The sequence below is a fragment of the Bufo gargarizans genome, chromosome 1, assembly GCF_014858855.1.
Source record: "Bufo gargarizans isolate SCDJY-AF-19 chromosome 1, ASM1485885v1, whole genome shotgun sequence".
Taxonomy (NCBI): domain Eukaryota; kingdom Metazoa; phylum Chordata; class Amphibia; order Anura; family Bufonidae; genus Bufo; species Bufo gargarizans.
Window position 1 is genome coordinate 279,549,883 of NC_058080.1, and position 26,919 is coordinate 279,576,801.

The 26,919-nt window shown below is 47.9% G+C and overlaps 1 protein-coding gene across 1 annotated transcript in view; it reads right to left on the reverse strand.

Moving 5' to 3' along the window:
• Positions 1-23,399, reverse strand: part of LOC122945186 (ecto-ADP-ribosyltransferase 5-like) — a 72,995-nt gene extending 49,596 nt beyond the window's left edge. Inside the window, exon 1 of the mRNA XM_044304132.1 lies at positions 23,313-23,399. The gene's annotated coding sequence lies outside the window, so the exon portion shown is untranslated. The remainder of the gene's footprint in view (positions 1-23,312) is intronic.
• Positions 23,400-26,919: the final 3,520 nt, after the last annotated feature.

Genomic DNA, 26,919 nt, shown 5'->3' on the forward strand with positions numbered 1-26,919 from the left:
TGCAGATATATTATAGAAAGTACAGATATACTATAGAAAGTGCAGATATACTATAGAAAGTGCAGATATACTATAGAAAGTACAGATATACTATAGAAAGTGCAGATATACTATAGAAAGTACAGATATACTATAGAAAGTGCAGATATACTATAGAAAGTACAGATATACTATAGAAAGTGCAGATATACTATAGAAAGTACAGATATACTATAGAAAGTACAGATATACTATAGAAAGTACAGATATATTATAGAAAGCACAGATATACTATAGAAAGTACAGATATACTATAGAAAGTACAGATATACTATAGAAAGTACAGAAAAACTATAGAAAGTGCAGATATACTATAGAAAGTGCAGATATACTATAGAAAGTGCAGATATATTATAGAAAGCACAGATATACTATAGAAAGTACAGATATACTATAGAAAGCACAGATATACTATAGAAAGTACAGATATATTATAGAAAGTACAGATATACTATAGAAAGCACAGATATACTATAGAAAGTACAGATATACTATAGAAAGCACAGATATACTATAGAAAGTACAGATATACTATAGAAAGTGCAGATATACTATAGAAAGTACAGATATACTATAGAAAGTGCAGATATACTATAGAAAGTACAGATAAACTATAGAAAGTGCAGATATACTATAGAAAGTACAGATAAACTATAGAAAGTGCAGATATACTATAGAAAGCGCAGATATACTATAGAAAAGTACAGATATACTATAGAAAGTACAGATATACTATAGAAAGTACAGATATACTATAGAAAGTGCAGATATACTATAGAAAGTACAGATATACTATAGAAAGTGCAGATATACTATAGAAAGTGCAGATATACTATAGAAAGTGCAGATATACTATAGAAAGTGCAGATATACTATAGAAAGTGCAGATATATTATAGAAAGTACAGATATACTATAGAAAGTACAGATATACTATAGAAAGTGCAGATATACTATAGAAAGTACAGATATACTATAGAAAGTACAGATATACTATAGAAAGTACAGATATACTATAGAAAGCGCAGATATACTATAGACAGTACAGATATACTATAGAAAGTACAGATGTACTATAGAAAGCACAGATATACTATAGAAAGTACAGATATACTATAGAAAGCGCAGATATACTATAGAAAGTACAGATATACTATAGAAAGTACAGATATACTATAGAAAGCACAGATATACTATAGAAAGTACAGATATACTATAGAAAGTACAGATATACTATAGAAAGCACAGATATACTATAGAAAGTACAGATATACTATAGAAAGTACAGATATATTATAGAAAGTGCAGATATACTATAGAAAGTGCAGATATACTATAGAAAGTACAGATATACTATAGAAAGCGCAGATATACTATAGAAAGCGCAGATATATTATAGAAAGTGCAGATATACTATAGAAAGTACAGATATACTATAGAAAGTACAGATATACTATAGAAAGTACAGATATATTATAGAAAGTGCAGATATATTATAGAAAGTACAGAGCGTCGGTAGGCTGCGTCCAGCACTTTGAAATAGCCGCCGGCTGATGACATCACTAGGTCACATGATCGCAGCTCTTTAAAAGGTCCTTAACCAACGTATTCAGTGTGGTAGATGATGATGATGATGATGTATAGTCTTGTGTACACGCAGTCTTACCCTTAGGGCCTCGATGCGCTCAATGTCTCTAGTGCTTCTAAAGGGTCTGATACATAAGGTTATTTATTCTTAAAGTCACATTCTATTATTTAATTGATGTAATTATTAAGTTTTTTAGTTAGATTAGTCCTATCTACCAATATATTGCAGTAGTATATCGTGTGTTATATAGAATTTTCTTTATTATATTTTTATTATTATTATAACATTTTTATAATTAAATATATTTGAAAGGGGTCTTCCCAATTGTGTTCCCCAATTTACTACGGAGGGTTATTGGGGTAGCTAATGAGCCCCATTGTCAATTAGATACTCCATATATGTGTTAAAACATATAGGAACCCCTAAGTAAGATGATGGACTATAAAAAGCACGCAAAATCAATCCCCTCGTTTATCCCCTGCGGGGCCATGGTTTTAAGGGTAAAAATCCATCTGGATTCTTTTTGTTTCAAAATCTTATCCAAATTACCCCCTCGTATTGAGGGTTTGATGGTTTCAATTACTGAGAAATGTATCGATTAGATGTTTCCTTCACGATACAGGACAACATGTCTAGCTAGAGGTTTGTCTCGTCTGTTTCGTATATCCCCTATATGCTCTAAAATCCGTTTTTTGAAAGGCCTACAGGTCTTTCCTATGTATTTTAAATTACACTCACATTGTGCCTGTCCATAAAAGTGTTCCCTATATGGATAAAGGGGCACGCCTTGCACTTTCCACATCTGAATGTGCCCGGGCTCCTATTCTGGAGCCATGTGTTCTTATGCGGAGATTCAAAATGGCTGTGGACCAATGTGTCCCCAATACTTCGACCCCGCCTATATGTAATCGCTGGGTTCTCCGGTAGACATTTATCTAGGTGCGGGTCTGTTTTTAATAGTGACCAGTATTGGTTCATTTTATGCTGTACTTGTTTAGCCTCAGTATTGTATGTGCCAATCACTCTTTAGGCACGTCTCTCATCTTAGGTTGAGATAGTGACGACCGTTTTACTGATTGTGGATGGGCCCAGGCCTCATAGAGGCAGGAGTCCGGATATCCTCTATTCGTAAAGCGGTTAAACAATTTATGCGCCTCCGCAGTGAAGGCTTCTTGTTCAGACCAATTCCTGCGGATAGTCAGGAATTGTCCTTTGGGTATTCCTCTGTTTTGTGGGACTGGATGAAAACCACCTCACGGGCTGTTAGTAGATGTCTTTTTCCTTTAATAGAATCACCCAGCCCACGCTCAATGAGAATATCCAAAAAGGCAATCCGACCATGTTGGAGCTCCGACGTGAAATAGAGGCCTAAATGACTGCAACTGAGATCGCTCATAAATGGATTAAATTCCGCCTCAGTGCCTGCCCAAAGTAGCAACATCTCATCAATGGACCTGGACCAAAGCAAAGTGTGTTTTGTCCAGTGATGTAATGATTCGGTGAATACTTAATAATTAAATCAATTAAATAATAGAATGTGACTTTAAGAATAAATAACCTTATGTATCATCATCTTCCCTTTTACATTCTTATCTAAGTATAGTTTAAACTGACCCTTTAGAAGCACTAGAGACATCTACCACACGGAATACATTGGTTAAGGACCTTTTAAAGATCTGCAATCATGTGACTGGTCACATGATCGGGTTCCAATCATGTGACCTAGTGATGTCATCAGCCAGCGGCTATTTCAAAGCGCTGAGCGCAGCATAGCGGGGGGGTTATCGGACGCCGCATACACATGGACAGACTGCCCTACAGGTAACCTAGCTCTTACACAATACTGGAGTACCAGCGATTAATGCCTCTGCCCGAGCTTTAGTTTGGGGCGATCTTGTGGGATACTTTAAGTTACTCATTTTCACCATCTTGATCCCTTGTAGATTGCATTATAATACATCAGCGGTCTACTCCTACCTATTGGGCCCATATATATATTTATATATCAACCATAAGTCGGCTGAGATGCATGTGAAGCAGCACTAAGTCGCCCTGAATACCGGACCCCGGCCCGGCAACCTGTATTGGATGTATACACTACACGTCTCTCTATGTGTCACCTAATCGGGACATCACTCAATGTGAATCTAGGCCACTTTAATGTGAGTTGGAGGCTCATGTACATTATATTATTCCACAGGTGGCTGTCACGATGTGGGACTACCCACGTCCGTGATACGCAAGGAGACAATCTTCTATCAATGTCATATACTACCAACCTAAATATCATCTAAACATTAAGGCACTACTTATACCCCTATCATTCTGTGTTTAATTCGTCCCCCGAAGAACCCAAGGGCAATAAGGTTGAAACGCGTTGGAACGAGGAGGTCATCAATCTAGATGGCATCCAATTATTCGTGTATTTAAGGGATATTGGTGTCACCAATTTGGGTTGACGCAAAACACTCTGCTTTACTTGGGTTGACGCAAAACACTCTGCTTTACTTGGGTTGATGCAAAACACTCTGCTTTACTTGGGTTGACGCAAAACACTCTGCTTTACTTGGGTTGACGCAAAACACTCTGCTTTAAGGGTAATTGTTTGTGCTATTTGATAACTGACAATGAGCATCTATGATTACAGTCAGGAGAAGGATGGACAATCACATAATCATCTCTGGATCTTTGTTCTAGAATAATACTTTTTTATAGTTTATCTGTACTTTTCTATACTAACCCGAATACCAATTATTAACCCAGTGCTATTGCTCCATTTTTTGTATTTGTTCATTATTTTGTTCTATGTTGGAGAGTTCCTTTGTATATTTCTTATTTTAGATAATATTAAAAGCTACGTTTTAAGGGTGGCAGCCTGTGAGTTTATCACATAGATGTGACAGAAAATACAGAGTTTATAGCCAATAGAAACGATATACGCCACCTTACACCCCCCACTCCTCCCTGTCCTATATACTGTCTGCTGTTCCGCAATAAACCAGAGATATGCGTTGACTCCCATCTGAGTGGTCAGTGTCATTTCTCTCCAGGCCTGTAAACCTACTTCTATAATTTGGACCAGCACATCAACCATTGATCAGATCCAAAACAGTTGGAGCCCAACGTGGGGCTCGAGAATAGGATCCCCTGATCCAGGACCCCCAGAGACCAGACGAGGAGGATCTCACTAACGGACATTGGGACTGCAGGCCCGCGATAAGAGGTAAGAAAACGGTCTTATTTTACCTCCATGTGTCCTTTAGTGTAGTCCATCCAAGCATGTCTGATGGAGGGGTGCCGTGTCAGCTTAGGACATTCTCGAGGGCATGAAAGTAAGAACCCCATGTATTTGATAATAACTTGATGTGTTGTAAATATCGTTATCTCGTTATGAGGAAACAGGGAGAACCTTGAGTATCTGTGTTAAACGCTAGATATCCAAAGTCTACCTCAATTGCCTGTATCGCGGGACAGCCAGAGGCGTCTGCCCGGATCACAGATGGGGAGGAGGCGGTCAGATTTAGACAGTGAGTCGAAGGTCTGACTAGAGAGATATCTGAGCACTTGATACAAGTATAGGTTACGAAGGCCTCCACAGAGAGAGGCAAGATGTTTTAGAGTCTTGATGTACTGTGTTGCGTTTATAAGTTGTGAAGACTCTGTTGACAAGTATCACTGACTGAGACACAGAGTTCTCCTATTAGCCTGTATCGGAGAGCAGCCCGGCGTCTGATTCAAATCTCAAAAAAGGGGACGATCACAGAAGGGGGGGAGAGTGATCCGCTGTAGCCCAGTGTGCTTGACCGGGACTCAAAGGTCATCAAGTCCAGTGATTACTCTATACAGAGGTCTTTAGACGGCTCCAGTAGGTGCGAGAGACTATGAGAAATCAAGGGAGTGTCCCGAAGGGTTACTGTTCCCCTGAGCAGTACGTGGCGGACAAACGAGGAAAACTATTTGTTAAATGTTTAAGCAAGTTAGAAAAAATGTATAACATACCAAAAGATGGCACACTGCCCTGTTACGTGGCTGACGTTAAATGAGAAAAGAGGGAAGTTGGAGGATGAAAAGTTAAGATACCGTCCGAGTGTGGTTGGACTGTTGTACGGAATTTGAAAAGACGGGGGGAGAACTAAATTATGATGAAAGCAGCTGGAGATACTACTGTAAACCCGGTATACTAACTGGGCGAGAGAAGCCACCACCCTATAAAATGGCGCTGTCAGACAGGAAAAAGGCTGGACTTGTAAAGTGTGCTGTCAACAGAATTCCGCCTCCAGTAATACGTGCCTAGCCTGTGGGGCTTTACGCCCACATAACCGCACCTCTGTAGTTCCCCAGCACGTCTCCTCAGTCCCCGCTACGGCGCTATCTTTTCCACAGCCAACGCCCATGGCTGGACCTTTAAATCTCCTTTGGCCTGGACCCCCCCCTATCACCTCTAGTGTCCCGGTGGTCTCTATGCTGTACCCGATGATAAACCTGGATGGCTTTTATGACTCCCCGTCAAATCACGACCCCCACACCCATAATGGTGGGAGGTCAGACAGAAGAGCCCGATCAAACGCAGTCTGACGAGGCGGTAGACTCTGTCGGGCACAAGGACTCCCACCCCTCCCCAATTGGCACCATGGAACGAGGGTAGTCCTGCTGCACAGAACCCAAACACCGCCCTCCAGTCTCAGATTACTGCATTGCAAATAAACATGCAAGATCTAGAGAGGGGCAATTACGAAACCCTTAGGGAAGCCCTGGCACTAACACGTCCCCAGGGCCCGCCCAAATATGTGTCCTTCACCCCACAGCAGTTGTTCACTATAGTGAACTTACTGCCTGATCCTGATACTCACCCAATGCCATTTTACAAGAAATTGTCTCAAGTGCACCAAACCTATGGATGCACATGGTGAGACCTGCAAAGCATCGTGGAGAAAAAGACAGGCAAATACTCCTCACTGATAATGGACCACATTCCCATCCCTGAGCTGAGGGGTCAGAACTTTGACCCCTGGGAACTTTTTCTTTTCTCATAAATGCTAGTTTCTGCTATGCTCTTAGTTTAACATCCTCTTTCTGGTAAGACACTGTCTCGCTTCTTTGTGGTTTTCACTCAAGTTATGTGACGCCCACGACTGCTAGATGTCTGACAATAAAATTCTCCACTGATTCATATGAGCAAGGGGATTCACTGCAAACCATATTGCACCTCATCCCCGATGCTCTCTGGGCCAAAGGACCCCAGGATATCGGATGCCTCAATGTCCCACCAGTCACTGTGACCCTGAAGGACCCCAAAGTCCTACCATAAAAAGAGACTGGACCCAGTAGCCAGGACAGCCCCTTCCTGTGTCAGAGCTGTACATGCAGCCAGTGTCCTGCTGGACACCACTTCTGATATGGTACTAGGTCACCCCTCACTATTCTAGCACCACATGACATTTCTGCCATTCTCCAACAAACACAACCTAGGCATCTGACTAATCAACGTCACCTACGGTTGCAAGGTAGCCTGCTCCTACCTGATAATGTCACTATTCAAAGATGTCACATCCTCAATCCTGCTGCTCTTCTCCCTCTTCCAAGGGGGGGGGGGGGGGGAGTATACTGGAGAATCTGAAGATTGTATTGATCTACAGGCCGAAGAGGATCTTCAAGAAGAACTATGGGGTTCCTCTGACTCAATTTATGCTGAACCGGAACACGACTGCCTCACAATTATGGAGGCTGAAGTAGGAACACCACCATCAATTCAAGACACTCCATTACTGAATCCACACTGGACTTTCTTTGTGAACGGCTCAAGGTACACCGATGACAAGGGGAAGTTCCATACAGGCATGGCAGTCACTAGTGAGCATGAGGTGCTGTGTGCAAGACAATTGCGCCCAGACCAGTCAGCACAGGAGGCTGAACTCATTGCCTGCCTCATGGCAAAAGACTCTACCGCCAATATCTACACAGACTCTAGATATACCTTTGGAGTAGTTCATGACTTTGGGGTTCCTGCAGCCATGATGTAATCCCGGGCCTTCCATATTACTCCAATCAAGAATGCTTAAGCAGTAGCGGTTCTAATGGCAGCAGTACTCCTGCCCACCCAAGTGGCAGGGATCAAGGTAGAGGCTCATACTCGAGCTGACACCTCTGAAGCCTGAGGAAATGCTCTAGCTGACCAAGCAGCAGTGAAAGAGGAAGAACAAACCTCACAAGTCTTCATGGCAGCAGAGTCCACAACAGACCTAACACAGGAACCAAAAGAGGTCTCCTGGGACCTGCTAGTCTAGTTACAGAAGCAGGCCCAAGAAGAGAAAGAATCTGGACTGTGGACCAAAGGAAAGAGAGTATGTCTGCCTAAAGCTTTCTATCCTCTGATAGCTTCAATAGCTCATGGGCCCACCCACCAATCTAAGACCATCATGAAAGAACTAATTGACAAAACATGGGTGGCCCCAGGGATAACCCCTGTCCTGGTGAGGCATACTCAGTCTTGCCTCATCTGTGCGCAGTGCAACCCGGGAAGAACTGAGCCTACACCAACCAAATGTCTCCTCAAAGCCCAGTACCCGTTCCAACGGATTCAAATTGACCACATCCAGATGCCAATGAGCCAAGGGTTTCAATATGTGCTAGTAGTGGTAGACTTGTTCTCTGGGTGGCCAGAAGCCTACCCCGTCTGAAATTAGACAGCCACAACAACTGCTAAGAAACTAATGCAGGAAACTGTTTGTAGGTTGGCAGTAACTGAGGTCCTTGAGTGTGATCAGGGCCCAGCATTCACTGCTAGCTCAACCCAAGAAGTCTGGAAGATGGTAGGGTCACACTTAGCCTATCACACACCCTACAGACCCCAAAGCAGCGACAAAGTCGAACGACTGAACGGGGTACTGGAGTCCAAGATGCTGAAAATTACTAGAGAGACAGGGCTCAGTTGGGTACAATGCCTGCCAATAGCACTATTTTCAGTTAGTTACTCCTAGGCCTCCACACAAACTGACTCCATATGAAATTTTGTTTGGGACAGGGCCTAGGATGGGGCAGTACTTCCCACAGCAAGTACTAATGCATTATGCATCTGTTGCAAAATATGTGATTGCCCTGAGTAAACAATTGTCTAACATGTAGAGTTGTTGCGATACCAATTTTTTTTATTCGGTTTCGATACCATAAAAAAGTATTGCGATACTTTTGAAGACGGATCCGTCTTCAAAATGCTTTCAGTGTTACTATGGCAGCCAGGACGCTATTAAAGTCCTGGTTGCCATAGTAGGAGCGGGGGAGCGGTATACTTACAGTCCGTGCGGCTCCCGGGGCGCTCCAGAGTGACGTCAGAGCGCCCCATGCGTATGGATGACGTGCCATGCGATCACGTGATCCATGCGCCTGGGGCCCCCTGACGTCCCTCTGGAGCGCCCCGGGAGCCGCACGGACGGTAAGTATACTGCTCCCCGCTCCCCACTACACTTTACCATGGCTGCCAGGACTTTAGCATCCCAGCAGCCATGGTAACCATTGAGAAAAAGCTAAACGTCGGATCCGGTAATGCGCCGAAACGACGTTTAGCTTAAGGCCGGATCCGGATCAATGCCTTTCAATGGGCATTAATTCCGGATCCGGCCTTGCGGCAAGTCTTCAGGATTTTTGGCCGGAGCAAAAAGCGCAGCATGCTGCGGTATTTTCTCCGGCCAAAAAACGTTCCGTTCCGGAACTGAAGACATCCTGATGCATCCTGAACGGATTTCACTCCATTCAGAATGCATTAGGATAATCCTGATCAGGATTCTTCCGGCATAGAGCCCCGACGACGGAACTCTATGCCGGATCCGGACAACGCAAGTGTGAAAGGGGCCTTAATATACTTTTTATTTAATAACTATTTCCGATCGGGGGGGGGACCCTGTGGCCACTGCCACCAATGATTTTAATAATGGGGGGAGGGGGCACTGTGCCAATGATTTTAAGGGGGGGGGGCGGCGGCGCACTGCGCCACCAATGATAATTACCCCTTAATACAGGAGGCGGGTACTGGCAGATCAGCAGCAGTTAACCCCTCAGGTGCCGCACCTGAGGGATTAACTGCCGCTGATCGCAGCTCCCTGTCAGGGGCAGGGTGCCGGCAATGCGATTCTGCTGCCGGCACCCGCCTCCTGTATTATGTGTTAAAGTCTACTTTTCCTGGGTCCAGAGTTTCAGTATTAGGCTACACAGAGCGGCGCCCAGAGATGTCCCAGCACTCACCATTATTCCTGGGCGCCGCTCCGTTTGCCCGCTGTGCCCCATTACTGTCTCCTCTCCTGCTCCATATGCTAATTACTATCGGAGCAATGGGGAGGAGACATCAGCTTCTCTAGTGGGCGTTCCTTCTCCCCGGCTGTAGCGCTGTCCAATCGCAGCGCAGGGAGAAGGAACGCCCACTAGAGAAGCTGATGTCTCCTCCCCATTGCTCCGATAGTAATTAGCATGTGGAGCAGGCGAGGAGACAGTAATGGGGCACAGCGGGCGATTGGAGCGGCGCCCAGGAATAATGGTAAGTGCTGGGACATCACTGTGCGCCGCTCTGTGTAGGAAAAGTCCTATCACTGGTGGCGCAGTGCGCCCGCCCCTCCTCCGCCCCTCTCTCCGTTCATTGGTGGCAGCGGCAGCAGCAGCACAGGGGGATGGAGACACTGCTTCCTTCTCCCCTGTGCTGCTGAGAGAACATGAGCGCGCCAACAGCAGCTCGCTCATGTTCAGAGATACTAGACTGCGCAGCCCAGTATCGAAAAAAATGGAAATCCCGGTATCGTATAGATACCGGGACAAAAGTTTTGATTGGGTATCGAAATTTCGATACCCGCAACAATACTACTAACATATGTGCACAAGTTTTCTCTTCCATTCCAGATCCTGACTCCCTAGAGGGAAGCCACAGTCTCAAACTTGGAGAGTGGGTGGTGGTCAAGAAACACGTCAGAAACACCCTCGAACCAGGATACGAGGGGCCTTACCCTGACCTCTGAGAAACTCGAAGGGATACCTACCTTGATCCACGCCTCACATTGTAAAAGAGTAAAGACTGTCCCGACGACCCAGGAACAATAAGCCATGAGGGTCCACCTACTTATCATGACTTTTACTGTAGGCATAGCCGCAGTGTTGATGAATGGGACAATTCACTGATACGGCACCATCACATTCTAGTCTAGGGGTTGAATGAGACTGAGACTCTGAGAGATTGTTGGATCTGTACCCACAGTCCTGTGAGCTCATGCCACATGTTACGATACCCCTGGACCTTTCTGAACTGATTGACCTGTCTAACTCTACTATCTTTCTCACCAGCATATACTGAGTTAAATCCAGTACACACAAGGGCAGGGAAGTGTCCCTATCTGTCGTAGGGCGGGCAGATGCCTCATGGCTCATGATAAACAGATCAGGACACGTTTCCCTAGCTGGACACAATGTATAAACCAAAGGGGTGACATTTAGTCCACACATACACTCAGGCTGCAATGACTCGTGCAGTGTATTGGTGTAGATGCCGAGAACAGAAAAGACCTACCCTGTAACCACCGTACAGGACCTTATCACAGGTATATTAGCTAACAACACCGAAGGTCAGTTATAAGGATATGAGCTGGCGAAAGGGATACAATTAGCCAAACGAATTACCCAATTATTCAATAGCACCGCAGTGGCAGTTCCAGAAGACATATACTTAGTTTGTGGACACAAAGTGTACAAATGATTATCCGAGACTGTCCCAGGACTGTGCACCATCGCCAGGCTTACTCCCGCCACCTTCATAGTACCACACTCTGAAATTGTCCCAGGACTGTGCACCATCGCCAGGCTTACTCCTGCCACCTTCATAGTACCACACTCTGAGACTGTCCCAGGACTGTGCACCATCGCCAGGCTTACTCCCGCCACCTTCATAGTACCACACTCTGAAATTGTCCCAGGACTGTGCACCATCGCCAGGCTTACTCCTGCCACCTTCATAGCACCACACACTGAGACTGTCCCAGGACTGTGCATTATCGCCAGGCTTACTCCTGCCACCTTCATAGTACCACACTCTGAGACTGACATAAATGCTATTCCTAAACACACCTTGTACCGCAGGGCCAAAGATAACACACCCAGACCAAACGGTAAGCCACATGTTGTAGAAAGGTATTCCCAGGGGATTCGCTAGGCGAGGGAAACTCTACAATCAAGTCTCCAAGGGGGGACTGTTATGGACTATTGATACAAAGTGGATACTTGCTTGTTGAGAACTATACTATAGTTAAAATGGCGATCAGGCACCCAGCCAATACCTAGAACAAGAATCCTGCTCTTTGCTTTATCACGTGTCACAAGACGGTTTCCGTTCAGCTCAAGCAAGCAGCTTCAAAGAGACAGAAAGAAGCAGCTTCCCCTATCTGGAAGGGGAAGGGGGGAACTTCTCTGTAAAACTACTTCTATAAATTGGACCAGCACATCAACTTTACTGACAATTGACGAGATCCAAAATAGTATACAGCACCCCACAGTATATAGTATAGCACCCTGTAGTATACAGCACCTCACAGTATATAGTATAGCACCCTGTAGTATACAGCACCCCACAGTATACATTATAGCAACCTATAGTAAACAACACTCCACAGTATACAGTATAGCACCCTATAGTAAACAGCACCCCACAGTATGCAGTATAGCATCCTATAAAATACAGCACCCCACAGTTTACAGTATAGCACTTTATAGTATACAGCACCCCACATTATATAGTATAGCACCCAGTAGTATACAGAACCCCACAGTATACAGTATAGCTCCCTGTAGTATACAGCACCCCACAGTATATAGTATAGCACCCTGTAGTATACAGCACCCCACAGTATACATTATAGCACCCTATAATATACAGCACCCACAGTAGGCAGTATAGCACCCTGTAGTATACAGCACCCCACAGTAGGGATGTCCCGATACCGATACCAGAATCGGTATCGGGACCGATACCAGACATTTGCACGAGTACTTGTACTCGTGCAAATGTCCCCGATACCACTGCCGATACCTGTGCGCCGCTTCTAAATGTGTCCGTCCGCGGCCTGCCCCTGCATCTCGCACCGTCGCACAGCAAAAACAGCTTCTTCTTGCTCCCAGTCTCCGCCCCCTCGCCCGGATTACCAGCGGCCTCCGCTGTCCCCGGCTCCTCCCATGTTTAAGACTCCACCCACAGCCATCCGACATGACCAGTTCTGCATGTGGTGGAGGTTGTCTGGAAAGAGACTTTTCCCGCGCCTGCTCTGATTCACACTTTCCGCAGCGGCCGCCATCGTCCCCGGCTCCTCCCCCCACAGACATCTGATTTCCGAATCGGAGCACAAGAGCAAGCCAGCCGCGGGAAAAGCCTCTCCAGAGTCCAGACACCCTCCGGCCTCCTCACACAGAGTTCGCCTGCCAGTAGTTTTAAAAGTTATAGGAACCGACCCTAGTAAGTGTATAAAGCTTAGTTAGAAGATTATAACCAGTTAAAAGAAATAAAGGTGTTGTGTCCGTCTTCTATGGCCCTGGTCCTTCCCTTCCTGCCTGCAAGCTGCACATTGATCTCTAAAAGCAGGCATTAGGGCAAGAAGAAATATACATTACTGTATGAGGGCCACAAGACTATTATACTGAGGAGGGAGGGGCTTCAAAAATTGTTGTCCTGACTCCTTACAGTAGCGTCTCCTTGTGGGCCCCATACAGTATAATATCTCCTTGTGGCTGCCCCCATACAGTGTAACGTCTCCTTGTGGCTGCCCCCATACAGTGTAACTTCTCCTTGTAGCCCCCATACAGTCTCCTTGTGGCTGCCCCCATACAGTATAACGTCTCCTTGTGGCTGCCCCCGTACAGTGTAACGTCTCCTTGTGGCTGCCCCCATACAGTATAACGTCTCCTTGTGGCTGCCCCCATACAGTATAACATCTCCTTGTGGCTGCCCCCATACAGTGTAACTTCTCCTTGTAGCCCCCATACAGTCTCCTTGTGGCTGCCCCCATACAGTATAACGTCTCCTTGTGGCTGCCCCCATACAGTGTAACGTCTCCTTGTGGCTGCCCCCATACAGTATAACGTCTCCTTGTGGCTGCCCCATACAGTATAACGTCTCCTTGTGGCTGCCCCATACAGTATAACGTCTCCTTGTGGCTGCCCCCATACAGTATAACGTCTCCTTGTGGCTGCCCCCACACAGTATAACGTCTCCTTGTGGCTGCCCCATACAGTATAACGTCTCCTTGTGGCTGCCCCCATACAGTATAACGTCTCCTTGTGGCTGCCCCCACACAGTATAACGTCTCCTTGTGGCTGCCCCATACAGTATAACGTCTCCTTGTGGCCGCCCCCCATAGTATAACGTCTCCTTGTGGCCGCCCCCCATACAGTATAACGTCTCCTTGTGGCCGCCCCCCATACAGTATAACGTCTCCTTGTGGCTGCCCCCATACAGTATAACGTCTCCTTGTGGCCGCCCCCATACAGTATAACGTCTCCTTATGGCCGCCCCCCATACAGTATAACGCCTCCTTGTGGCTGCCCCCATACAGTATAACGTCGCCTTGTGGCTGCCCCCACACAGTATAACATCTCCTTGTGGCTGCCCCCATACAGTGTAACGTCTCCTTGTGGCTGCCCCCATACAGTATAACGTCTCCTTGTGGCTGCCCCTATACAGTATAACGTCTCCTTGTGGCCGCCCCATACAGTATAACGTCTCCTTGTGGCTGCCCCATACATGTCCTCCAAGCAGGATATGTTGGCTAATTCTCAATTTTACATCAGTATGAGGGTTAGTAAGACCGCATAGTGCACCTGTCTCTGTTTTTGTTATGTTATTTTGTCTGCTTATCACATCCACACAATTGCTTTCCTGTGTAGGATGTCCATTGTGGTACTTGTGGTCCGCTGCAGGCATCCTCCATTGTATGCATTTTTGCTGGGGATTGCCATTAGCAACGGGCCACAAGTGCAGGATCTGCCCCCCCAGTATAGATGCACCACTGCATATGGGGTTGAGCACTTCCTGCTTTTTAATACCACACCAATTTGTAGTTTGCCCCATACAGTATAACGTCTCCTTGTGGCTGCCCCCATACAGTGTAACGTCTCCTTGTGGCTGCCCCCATACAGTATAACGCCTCCTTGTGGCTGCCCCCATACAGTATAACGCCTCCTTGTGGCTGCCCCCATACAGTAAACGTCTCCTTGTGGCCCCATACAGTTAACGGTCTCCTTGTGGCTGCCCCCATATAGTATAACGTCTCCTTGTGGCTGCCCCCATATAGTATAACATCTCCTTGTGGCTGCCCCCCATACAGTATAACGTCTCCTTGTGGCTGCCCCCATATAGTATAACGTCTCCTTGTGGCTGCCCCCATATAGTATAACATCTCCTTGTGGCTGCCCCCCATACAGTATAACGTCTCCTTGTGGCCGCCCCCATACAGTATAACGTCTCCTTGTGGCTGCCCCCCATACAGTATAACGTCTCCTTGTGGCTGCCCCCCAGACAGGTATAACGTCTCCTTGTGGCTCGCCCCCCATACAGTATAACGTCTCCTTGTGGCCGCCCCCATACAGTATAAACGTCTCCTGGTGCTGCCCCCCATACAGTATAACATCTGCTTGTGGCCCCCATACAGTATAACGTCTCCTTTGTGGCTGCCCCCATACAGTATACGTCTCCTTGTGGCTGCCCCATACAGTATAACGTATCCTGTGGCTGCCCCCATACAGTATAACGTCTCCATGTGGCTGCCCCTCACACAGTATAACGTCTTCCTTGTGGCTTCCCCTCCACACAGTATAACGTCTCCTTGTGGCTGCCCCCATACAGTTATAACGTCTCCTTGTGGCTTCCCTCACATACAGTATAACGTCTCCTCACACAGTATAACGTCTCCTCGTGGCTGCCCCCATACAGTATAACGTCTCCTTGTGGCTGCCCCCATACAGTATAACGTCTCCTTGTGGCTTCCCCTCACACAGTATAACGTCTCCTTGTGGCTGCCCCAATACAGTATAACGTCTCCTTGTGGCTTCCCCTCACACAGTATAACGTCTCCTTGTGGCCGCCCCCATATAGTGTAACGTCTCCTTGTGGCTGCCCCCATACAGTGTAACGTCTCCTTGTGGCTGCCCCCATACAGTGTAACGTCTCCTTGTGGCTGCCCCCATACAGTGTAACGTCTCCTTGTGGCTGCCCCCATACAGTGTAACGTCTCCTTGTGGCTGCCCCCCATACATTATAACGTCTCCTTGTGGCTGCCCCCATACAGTGTAACGTCTCCTTGTGGCTGCCCCCATACATTATAACGTCTCCTTGTGGCTGCCCCCATACAGTGTAACGTCTCCCTGTGGCTGCCCCCATACAGTGTAACGTCTCCTTGTGGCTGCCCCCATACAGTATAACGTCTCCTTGTGGCTTCCCCTCACACAGTGTAACGTCTCCTTGTGGCCGCCCCCATACAGTGTAACGTCTCCTTGTGGCTGCCCCCATACAGTGTAACGTCTCCTTGTGGCTGCCCCCATACAGTGTAACGTCTCCTTGTGGCTGCCCCCATACATTTTAACGTCTCCTTGTGGCTGCCCCCATACAGTGTAATGTCTCCTTGTGGCTGCCCCCATACATTATAACGTCTCCTTGTGGCTGCCCCCATACAGTGTAACGTCTCCTTGTGGCTGCCCCCATACAGTGTAACGTCTCCTTGTGGCTGCCCCCATACATTATAATGTCTCCTTGTGGCTGCCCCCATACAGTATAACGTCTCCTTGTGGCTGCCCCCATACAGTGTAACGTCTCCTTGTGGCTGCCATCAGTGTAATGTCTCCTTGTGGGCCCCCATACAGTATAACGTCTCCTTGTGGCTGCCCCCATACAGTATAATGTCTCCTTGTGGCTTCCCCTCACACAGTATAACGTCTCCTTGTGGCTGCCCCCATACATTATAACGTCTCCTTGTGGCTGCCCCCATACAGTATAACGTCTCCTTGTGGCTGCCCCCATACAGTATAACGTCTCCTTGTGGCTGCCCCCATACAGTATAACGTCTCCTTGTGGCTGCCCCCATACAGTATAACGTCTCCTTGTGGCTGCCCCCATACAGTGTAACGTCTCCTTGTGGCTGCCCCCATACATTATAACGTCTCCTTGTGGCTGCCCCCATACAGTATAATGTCTCCTTGTGGCTGCCCCCATACAGTATAACGTCTCCTTGTGGCTGCCCCCGTACAGTATAACTCTCCTTGTGGCTGCCCCCGTACAGTATAACGTCTCCTTGTGGCTGCCCCCATACAGTATAACGTCTCCTTGTGGCTGCCCCCGTACAGTATAACGTCTCCTTGTGGCTGCCCCCATACAGTGTAACGTCTCCTTGTGGCTGCCCCCATACATTATAATGTCTCCTTGTGGCTGCCCCATACAGTATAACGTCTCCTTGTGGCTGCCCCCATACAGTGTAACGTCTCCTTGTGGCTGCCATCAGTGTAATGTCTCCTTGTGGGCCCCCCTACAGTATAACGTCTCCATGTGGCTGCCCCATACAGTATAATGTCTCCTTGTGGCTTCCCCTCACACAGTATAACGTCTCCTTGTGGCTGCCCCCATACATTATAACGTCTCCTTGTGGCTGCCCCCATACAGTATAACGTCTCCTGTGGGCTGCCCCCATACAGTATAACGTCTCCTTGTGGCTGCCCCCATACAGTATAACGTCTCCTTGTGGCTGCCCCATACATTATACGTCTCCTTGTGGCTGCCCCCATACAGTATAATGTCTCCTTGTGGCTGCCCCCGTACAGTATAACGTCTCCTTGTGGCTGCCCCCGTACAGTATAACGTCTCCTTGTGGCTGCCCCCAATACAGTATAATGTCTCCTTGTGGCTGCCCCCATACCGTATGTCTCCTTTGTGGCTGCCCCCATACAGTATAAACGTCTCCTTGTGGCTGCCCCCATACAGTATAACGTCTCCTTGTGGCTGCCCCATACAGTATAACGTCTCCTTGTGGCTGCCCCCATACAGTAACGTCTCCTTGTGGCTGCCCCCATACAGTATAACGTCTCCTTGTGGCTGCCCCCATACATTATAACGTCTCCTTGTGGCTGCCCCCATACAGTATAACGTCTCCTTGTGGCTGCCCCCATACAGTATAACGTCTCCTTGTGGCTGCCCCCATACAGTGTAACGTCTCCTTGTGGCTACCCCCATACAGTATAACGTCTCCTTGTGGCTGCCCCCATACAGTATAACGTCTCCTTGTGGCTGCCCCCATACAGTATAACGTCTCCTTGTGGCTGCCCCATACAGTGTAACGTCTCCTTGTGGCGCCCCCATACAGTATAACGTCTCCTTGTGGCTGCCCCCATACAGTATAACGTCTCCTTGTGGCTGCCCCCATACAGTATAACGTCTCCTTGTGGCTGCCCCATACGTCTCCTTGTGGCTGCCCCCATACGTCTCCTTGTGGCTGCCCCCATACGTCTCCTTGTGGCTGCCCCCATACGTCTCCTTGTGGCTGCCCCCAGTGTAATGTCTCCTAACTCTCCTTGAAACCTCAAGTGTTTTTTTTTTATTCATGTTGCCCATGACTTTGCCCACAGATATCTGATCTCCGAATCGGAGCACAGGAGCAGCCGGCCACGGGAAAAGCCTCTCCAGAGTCCAGACACCCTCCTCACACAGAGTTTGCTGCCAGGAGTTTCCAATGGTAGAGGAACCGACCCTAGTAAAGTAATAAAGCTTCGGAGAAATTCAGTAAAAAGAGAATATAAAATAAGGTGGAGGGGGGAGGAAATGGGCATATAACAGGGTTTCCCAACCAGTGTGCATCCAGCAGTTGCAAAACTACACCTCCCAGCATGCAAAGGCTGTCCAGGCATTCTGGGAGATGTAGTTTTGCAACTGCTGGAGGCACATTGGTTGTGAAACACGGTTATATGCCCATTTATTAATTTATTAACCCTTGTACAAAGGAAAAGTAAACATTGCTATCAGCAACTGCGGCGCTTAAAAAAAACCTTCCACTTATATTACATATTGATTGATACACTGCCTCTTGTACTTAAACAATGTTATAGTTCTGTTTTTGGGCCTTTTGGTTGGTCAGTGGTCACAAAATACATGTGTGTGTATTGTATTGTTAAAATTGGTATCGGTAATTGGTATCGGTGAGTACTTAAATAAAAGTATCGGTACTCGTACTCAGTCTTAAAAAAATTGTATCGGGACATCCCTACCCCACAGTATACAGAATAGCACCCTGTAGTATACAGCACCCCATAGTATACAGTATAGCAACCTATAATATACAGCACCCCACAGTTTACTGTGTAGTACTCTATAGTATAAAGCACCCCACAGTATACAGTACAGCATCCTATAGCATATAGCACCCCATAGTATGCACTATGCAGTATAGCACCCTATAGTATACAGCACCCCACATTATGCAGTATAGCACCCTATAGTATACAGCACCCCACAGTATACAGTATAGCACCCTGTAGTATACAGCACCCCATAGTATACAGTATAGCAACCTATAATATAAAGCACCCCACAGTTTACTGTGTAGTACTCTATAGTATATAGCACCCCACAGTATACAGTACAGCATCCTATAGCATATAGCACCCCATAGTATGCACTATGCAGTATAGCACCCTATAGTATACAGCACCCCACATTATAGCACCCTGTAGTATACAGCACCCCACAGTATACAGTATAGCACCATATAGTAAACAGAACCCCACAATACACAGTATAGCACCCTATAGTATACAGCACACCACAGTATACAGTATAGCTCAATATAGTATACAGCCCCCCCACAGTATGCAGTATAGCACCCTATAGTATACAGCCGCCCACAGTATACAGTATAGCTCCCTATAGTATACAGCCCAACCACAATATACAGTATAGCACCCACAGTATATAGCAAAGCACCTTATAGTACACAATACCCCATACAGTATACAGTATAGCACCCTATAGTATACAGCACCCACAGTATACAGTAGAGCACCCTATAGTATACAGCACCCCACAGTATACAGTATAGCGCCCTATAGTATATAGCACCCAACAGTATACAGTATAGCACCCTATAGTATACAGCACTCCATAGTATGCAGTATAGCACCCTATAGTGTACAACACCCACAGTATGCAGAATAGCACCCTATAGTATATAGCATTCCACAATATAAAGTAGAGCACCCTATAGTATAGCAGCCTATAGTATATAGCACCCCACAGTATGTAGTATAGCACCCTATAGTATACATCACCCCACAGTATACAGTATAACACCCTATAGTATACAGCACTCCATAGTATACAGTATAGCACCCTATAGTATACAGCACTCCATAGTATGCAGTATAGCACCATATAGTGTACAGCACCCCACAGTATGCAGTATTGCACCCTATAGTATACAGCACCCCACAGTATACAGTACAGCACCCTATAATATACAGCACCCCACAGTAAACAATACAGCACCCTATAGTATACAGCCCCCCCACAGTAACCAATATAGCACCCTATGGTATACAGCACCCCACAGTATACAGTATATTACCCTATAGTATACAGCACCCCACACAATACAGTATACCACCCTATAGTATACAGAAACCCACAGTATACAGCAAAGCACCTTATAGTACACAATACCCCATACAGTATACAGTATAGCACCCTATAGTATACAGCACCACACAGTACACAGTATAGCACCCTATAGTATACAGCACCCTACACTATACAGTATAGCACCCTATAGTATACAGCACCCTACACTATACAGTATAGCACCCTATAGTATACAGCACCTCACAGTATGCAGCATAGCACCCTATGGTATACAGCACCCACAGTATATAGTATAGCACCCTATAGTATACAGCACCCCACAGTATGCAGTATAGCACCCGATAATATATAGCATTCCACAGTATACAGTAGAGCACCCTATAGTATACAGCACCCCACAGTATACAGTATAGCACCCTATAGTATATAGCACCCCACAGTATGCAGAATAGCACCCTATAGTATATATTACCCCACAGTATACAGAATAACACCCTATAGTATACAGCACTCCATAGTATACAGTATAGCACCCTATAGTGTACAGCACCCCACAGTATGCAGTATTGCACCCTATAGTATAAAGCACCCCACAGTATACAGTACAGCACCCTATGATAAACAGGACCCCACAGTATACAGTATAACACCCTATAGTATACAGCCCCCCCCCCCCACAGTAACCAATATAGCACCCTATAGTATACAGCACCCCACAGTATGCAGTATATCACCATATAGTATACAGCACCCCACACTATACAGTATAGCACCCTATAGTATACAGCACCACACAGTATACAGCATAGCACCCTATAATATACAGCACCCTATAGTATACAGCACCCCACAGTATAACACCCTATAGTATATATCACCCCACACTATACAGTATAGCACCCTATAGTATACAGCACCCACAGAATGCAGTATAGCACCCTATAGTATACAGCACCCACAGTATGCAGTATAGCACCCTATAGTATACAGCACCCGCAGTCTAGCACCCTATAGTATACAGCACCCAAAGAATGCAGTATAGCACCCTATAGTATACAGCACCCACAGTATGCAGTATAGCACCCTATAGTATACAGCACCCACAGTATGCAGTATAGCACCCTATAGTATACAGCACCCGCAGTCTAGCACCCTATAGTATACAGCACCCCACAGTATACAGTATAGCACCCTATAGTATACAGCACCCCACAGTATACAGTATAGCACCCTATAATATACAGCACCCCACACTATACAATATAGCACCCTATATTATACAGCACCCCACAGTATAACACCCTATAGTATATAGCACCCCACACTATACAGTATAGCACCATATAGTATACAGCACCCACAGAATGCAGTATAGCACCCTATAGTATACAGCACCCACAGTATGCAGTATAGCACCCTATAGTATACAGCACCCGCAGTCTAGCACCCTATAGTATACAGCACCCCACAGTATACAGTATAGCACCCTATAGTATACAGCACCCCACAGTATGTAGTATAGCACCCTATAGTATACATCACCCCACAGTATACAGTATAACACCCTATAGTATACAGCACTCCATAGTATGCAGTATAGCACCATATAGTGTACAGCACCCCACAGTATGTAGTATTGCACCCTATAGTATACAGCACCCTATAATATACAGCACCCCACAGTAAACAATACAGCACCCTATAGTATACAGCCCCCCCACAGTAACCAATATAGCACCCTATAGTATACAGCACCCCACAGTATACAGTATATTACCCTATAGTATACAGCACCCCACACAATACAGTATAGCACCCTATAGTATACAGAACCCCACAGTATACAGTATAGCACCCTATAGTATACAGTAGAGCACCCTATAGTATACAGCAGCACCACACAGAACACAGTATAGCACCCTATAGTATATAGCACCCTACACTATACAGTATAGCACCCTATAGTATACAGCACCTCACAGTATGCAGCATAGCACCCTATAGTATACAGCACCCACAGTATACAGTATAGCACCCTATAGTATACAGCACCCCACAATATACAGTATAGCACCCTATAGTATACAGCACCCAAAGAATGCAGTATAGCACCCTATAGTATACAGCACCCACAGTATGCAGTATAGCACCCTATAGTATACAGCACCCACAGTATGCAGTATAGCACCCTATAGTATACAGCACCCACAGAATACAGTATAGCACCCTATAGTATACAGCACCCACAGTATGCAGTCTAGCACCCTATAGTATACAGCACCCACAGTATGCAGTAGAGCACCCTATAGTATAAAGCACCCACAGTATGCAGTAGAGCACCCTATAGTATACAGCACCCCACAGTATGCAGTATAGCACCCTATAGTATACAGCACCCACATTATGCAGTCTAGCACCCTATAGTATACAGCACCCACAGTATGCAGTATAGCACCCTATAGTATACAGCACCCACAGTATAGCACCCTATAGTATACAGCACCCACAGTATACAGTATAGCACCCTATAGTATACAGCACCCCACAATATACAGTATAGCACCCTACAGTATACAGCTCCCCACAGTATACAGTATAGCACCCTATAGTATACAGCACCCCACAATATACAGTATAGCACACTATAGTATACAGCACCCAAAGAATGTAGTATCGCACCCTATAGTATACAGCACCCACAGTATGCAGTATAGCACCCTATAGTATACAGCACCCACAGTATGCAGTCTAGCACCCTATAGTATACAGCACCCACAGTATGCAGTAGAGCACCCTATAGTATACAGCACCCACAGTATGCAGTATAGCACCCTATAGTATACAGCACCCCACAGTAGGCAGTATAGCACCCTATAGTATACAGCACCCACAGTATGCAGTCTAGCACCCTATAGTATACAGCACCCACAGTATGCAGTATAGCACCCTATAGTATACAGCACCCACAGTATACAGTACAGCACCCTAAAGTATACAGCCCCCCCCCAGTATACAGTAGATTACAGTATAATACCATTACAGCTCCCTTCACCTTTTCCTGATGTAATCTTCACAGTAAAAGCTCCACGATTCTGGGAACCTTCTCCTGCAGTCACACTCCTGGTAGAGGGAAAGGACCTGTGGTGACGTCATAGTCATGTGACCTGTAACATCGCCGATATCTCCTTCCTTGCAGAGACATTGGTAGCTGAAGCTCTCTACAGGAAACAGACCTCCTGACGTCACTGGGTCATGTGACATTCTCTTGTCACGTGACTGGATCGGCAGCTAGAAGGGTCGGAAGCAGGAGAGCTAAGTCTGTATGCAGAGCAGGTGATGTATAGAGGGGGAGGGGGAGTCTGTCAGTGCTGGAGGTACATGTGCTGAGGGGGAGTCTGTCAGTGCTGGAGGTGCATGTGCTGAGGGGGAGTCTGTCAGTGCTGGAGGTACATGTGCTGAGGGGGAGTCTGTCAGTGCTGGAGGTACATGTGCTGAGGGGGAGGGGGAGTCTGTCAGTGCTGGAGGTACATGTGCTGAGGGGGGAGGGGGAGTCTGTCAGTGCTGGAGGTGCATGTGCTGAGGGGGGAGGAGGAGTCTGTCAGTGCTGGAGGTGCATGTGCTGAGGAGGAGGGGGAGGAGTCTGTCAGTGCTGGAGGTACATGTGCTGAGGAGGAGTGGGGGAGTCTGTCAGTGCTGGAGGTACATGTGCTGAGGGGGGAGGGGGAGTCTGTCAGTGCTGGAGGTACATGTGCTGAGGGGAAGGGGGAGTCTGTCAGTGCTGGAGGTACATGTGCTGAGGAGGAGGGGGAGTCTGTCAGTGCTGGAGGTACATGTGCTGAGGGGGAGTCTGTCAGTGCTGGAGGTACATGTGCTGAGGAGGAGGGGGAGTCTGTCAGTGCTGGAGGTACATGTGCTGAGGGGGAGTCTGTCAGTGCTGGAGGTACATGTGCTGAGGAGGAGGGGGAAGTCTGTCAGTGCTGGAGGTACATGTGCTGAGGGGGAGTCTGTCAGTGCTGGAGGTACATGTGCTGAGGTGGGGGAGTCTGTCAGTGCTGGAGGTACATGTGCTGAGGAGGAGTTGGAGTCTGTCAGTGCTGGAGGTGCATGTGCTGAGGAGGAGGGGAGTCTGTCAGTGCTGGAGGTACATGTGCTGAGGGGGAGTCTGTCAGTGCTGGAGGTACATGTGCTGAGGTGGGGGAGTCTGTCAGTGCTGGAGGTACATGTGCTGAGGAGGAGGGGGAGTCTGTCAGTGCTGGAGGTACATGTGCTGAGGGGGAGTCTGTCAGTGCTGGAGGTACATGTGCTGAGGAGGAGGGAGAGTCTGTCAGTGCTGGAGGTACATGTGCTGAGGAGGAGGTGGAGTCTGTCAGTGCTGGAGGTACATGTGCTGAGGGGGGGGGGAGAGTCTGTCAGTGCTGGAGGTACATGTGCTGAGGGGGAGTCTGTCAGTGCTGGAGGTACATGTGCTGAGGAGGAGGGGGAGTCTGTCAGTGCTGGAGGTACTTGTGCTGAGGAGGAGGGGGAGTCTGTAAGTGCTGGAGGTACATGTGCTGAGGAGGAGGGGGAGTCTGTCAGTGCTGAAGGTACATGTGCTGAGGGGGGAGGGGGAGTCTGTCAGTGCTGGAGGTACATGTGCTGAGGGGGGAGGGGGAGTCTGTCAGTGCTGGAGGTACATGGCTGAGGGGGGAGGGTAAGTCTGTCAGTGCGGGAGGTACATGTGCTGAGGGGGGAGGGGGAGTTCTGTCAGTGCTGGAGGTACATGTGGTGAGGAGGAGGGGGGAGTCTGTCAGTGCTGGAGGTACATGTGCTGAGGAGGGGGAAGTCTGTCAGTGCTGGAGGTACATTGTGCTGAGGGGAAGGGGGAGTCTGTCAGTGCTGGAGGTACATGTGCTGAGGAGGAGGGGAGTCTGTCAGTGCTGGAGGTGCATGTGCTGAGGAGGAGGGGGGGAGTCTGTCAGTGCTGGAGGTGCATGTGCTGAGGAGGAGGGGGAGTCTGTCAGTGCGGAGGTACATGTGCTGAGGAGGGAGGAGTCTGTCAGTGCTGGAGGTACATGTGCTGAGGAGGGGAGGAGTCTGTCAGTGCTGGAGGTACATGTGCTGAGGGGGGAGGAGTCTGTCAGTGCTGGAGGTGCATGTGCTGAGGGGGAGGGGGAGTCTGTCAGTGCTGGAGGTACATGTGCTGGGGGAGGGGGAGTCTGTCAGTGCTGGAGGTACATGTGCTGAGGGGGAGGGGGAGTCTGTCAGTGCTGGAGGTACATGTGCTGAGGAGGAGGGAGAGTCTGTCAGTGCTGGAGGTACATGTGCTGAGGAGGAGGGGGAGTCTGTCAGTGCTGGAGGTGCATGTGCTGAGGAGGAGGGAGAGTCTGTCAGTGCTGGAGGTACATATGCTGAGGGGGAGGGGGAGTCTGTCAGTGCTGGAGGTGCATGTGCTGAGGGGGAGGGGGAGTCTGTCAGTGCTGGAGGGCATGTGCTGAGGAGGGGGGCAGTCTGTCAGTGCTGGAGGTACATGTGCTGAGGAGGAGGGGGAGTCTGTCAGTGCTGGAGGTGCATGTGCTGAGGAGGAGGGGGAGTCTGTCAGTGCTGGAGGTACATGTGCTGAGGAGGAGGGGAGTCTGTCAGTGCTGGAGGTACATGTGCTGAGGGGGAGTCTGTCAGTGCTGGAGGTACATGTGCTGAGGAGGAGGGGAGAGTCTGTCAGTGCTGGAGGTACATGTGCTGAGGGGAGGGGGAGTCTGTCAGTGCTGGAGGTACATGTGCTGAGGAGGAGGGGGAGTCTGTCAGTGCTGGAGGTACATGTACTGAGGAGGAGGGGGAGTCTGTCAGTGCTGGAGGTACATGTGCTGAGGAGGAGGGGGAGTCTGTCAGTGCTGGAGGTGCATGTGCTGAGGGGGAGGTGTCGTGATGGGTACATGTGCTGAGGAGGAGGGGGAGTCTGTCAGTGCTGGAGGTACATGTGCTGAGGGGAGGGAGAGTCTGTCAGTGCTGGAGGTACATGTGCTGAGGGGAGGGGGAGTCTGTCAGTGCTGGAGGTACATGTGCTGAGGGGAGGGGGGAGTCTGTCAGTGCTGGAGGTACATGTGCTGAGGAGGGAGGGGGAGTCTGTCAGTGCTGGAGGTACATGTGCTGAGGAGGAGGAGGGAGAGTCTGTCAGTGCTGGAGGTACATGTGCTGAGGAGGAGGGGGAGTCTGTCAGTGCTGGAGGTGCATGTGCTGAGGGGAGTGTCAGTGCTGGAGGTACATGTGCTGAGGAGGAGGGGGAGTCTGTCAGTGCTGGAGGTACATGTGCTGAGGGGGAGGGAGAGTCTGTCAGTGCTGGAGGTACATGTGCTGAGGGGGAGGGGGAGTCTGTCAGTGCTGGAGGTACATGTGCTGAGGAGGAGGGGGAGTCTGTCAGTGCTGGAGGTACATGTGCTGAGGAGGGAGGGGGAGTCTGTCAGGAGGGAGGTACATGTGGAGGAGGAGGGGGAGTCTGTCAGTGCTGGAGGTACATGTGCTGAGGAGGAGGGAGAGTCTGTCAGTGCTGGAGGTACATGTGCTGAGGAGGAGGAGGAGTCTGTCAGTGCTGGAGGTACATGTGTGGAGGAGGGAGTCTGTCAGTGCTGGAGGTACATGTGCTGAGGGGGGGGAGTCTGTCAGTGCTGGAGGTACATGTGCTGAGGAGGAGG